The sequence below is a fragment of the Octodon degus genome, unplaced genomic scaffold (genome assembly GCF_000260255.1).
Source record: "Octodon degus isolate 3935 unplaced genomic scaffold, OctDeg1.0 scaffold00078, whole genome shotgun sequence".
Lineage (NCBI taxonomy): Eukaryota > Metazoa > Chordata > Mammalia > Rodentia > Octodontidae > Octodon > Octodon degus.
This window is the reverse complement of record NW_004524654.1, coordinates 7,352,402-7,354,154: the sequence shown is the minus strand read 5'-3', so window position 1 is coordinate 7,354,154 and position 1,753 is coordinate 7,352,402. Positions and strand designations below refer to the sequence as shown.

At 40.1% G+C, this 1,753-nt stretch overlaps 1 protein-coding gene across 1 annotated transcript in view; it reads left to right on the top strand.

Annotated features, from left to right (window-relative positions):
- The window catches only part of Commd1 (copper metabolism domain containing 1), a 194,361-nt gene that overhangs the window by 115,439 nt on the left and 77,169 nt on the right, over positions 1-1,753 (top strand). The window lies entirely within an intron of this gene.

Genomic DNA, 1,753 nt, shown 5'->3' with positions numbered 1-1,753 from the left:
TGTTAAACAGGATCTTGCTATGTAGTTCAGTTTGGCCTTGAACTCACTGACTGTGTAGCCCATGCTGGCCTTGAACTTGTGGTGATCCTCCTGCCTCAACCTGAGTGCTGGAATTAGGTGTGTGCCACCATGCCTAGCTATCCTTGATAGTCTTAAAGAATACTAACCAGATGTATATCCCTATCTTGGCCTTTTTTTCTTGTGGCTACACTGGTTTGTGGGCATATTCTGTGCTGCTATAACAGAATGCCTGAGACTTTGTAGTTTACAAAACCAGAAATTTAGATACCAGTAGATTTGGTTCCTGGTGAAGGATCTGTTTCTGTTTCCAAGATGGTACCCTGAATGCTGTATTATCTGGAGAGGAAAAGGTCTGTACCCTCACGTGATAAAAGATGGAAGGGAAAAAGGGGGATGATTGCTGTGTCTTCACATGGAAGAAGAGCAGATAAGAGCTAACTCACTCCTTTTACCTTTTTTTATAGCAGCATTAATCCAGCTTAAAAATCTTCATGATTCAGACACCTCTCCCAAAGCCCCATCTTTAAACACTATTGCACTAGGAACCACGTTTCCAACACACAAATTTTAGAGGATATAGTCAGATCTTAGAAATGTTTTTTGGGAAGGAGCATAATAGAGGTGACTTGTCATACCACATTAGGGAGATAGAAGCATGACATTGCTATTCATGTTGGTGTTGATCCCTCAGTTAAGGTAGTATCTATGAGGTTCCTTTACTACAAAGTTACTAATTTTTCTTTTCTCTACTCTAAAAGTTGCCTTTCTATTATAAATTTAAGTCAGTAAATCCTTCCTATATTCAATAGGAGGATTAATTTTTACTTTTTGAAGACTATCGTACAGTACAGTTTGTGGTCATAGCTTATTTATATTCATCACATGTGCAGTACACTCAACCTCTTCCACAACAGTCCTTCACTATATTGTATGTTTTATAATCTGGGATATTGTTACCTACATCAGTGATACAGGGAGAAAAACTGATCTCAGGTGGGTGACCTCCAAATGAGACAGGGAATCTCTAAATGACATAGGGAAAAATGATCCCTCGACCTGACCTGCACAAGATCATGTTCTCTAAAATGGAAGAATGAATTTTAGGAACAAATGGAGGTTATGAGCAGAATATATTTATTGAGGGAAAGAAAGCACCTGTCCAAGAGAGGGACAGGAAGCTCTCTCCCCCACCCCCAGCAGGTAGTCCCCCAGGAAGCTGTTTCTTCCAGGGACTTTTATAGTGTAAAACCATGTGGAGCTAAGGTAGAGAAAATGGGAATTTAGGTGAATGTAGGGTGGGACAAAACTATGGTCAACTAATGGGATTACAAGTACCATTGCTCAGGTAAAACTGATTAAGCCCAGGACCAAATGGGGAAGGGAGTCATGTAGCAAGGGGGCATGAATGTAAAACAGGACCTTATCTGATTGCCATCAGATAATGATTCTTCCTGGCTTTCTCAGGGTAAATGATCAATCCGGGGATGCTAATCTTTAGGGAGGTTAGCATTTGTTTGGTCCCTGGCTCACAGCAGGAGCATCCATCCTTCCCATAGTTGTAAAGTATCTTGTCTTCTGTGTTATCTCTAACTCAGCTGCCTGCAACATCAGGACCAGATTTAGATAAGACTTCTTTAATTTCTGTTCCTTGAATCTCCCTACCTAAAGATTTATGTTCTTTTTTGTTGTTGTTGCCTGTTTTTTTTTTTTTTTTTGGTATTTTAGGGAAGGG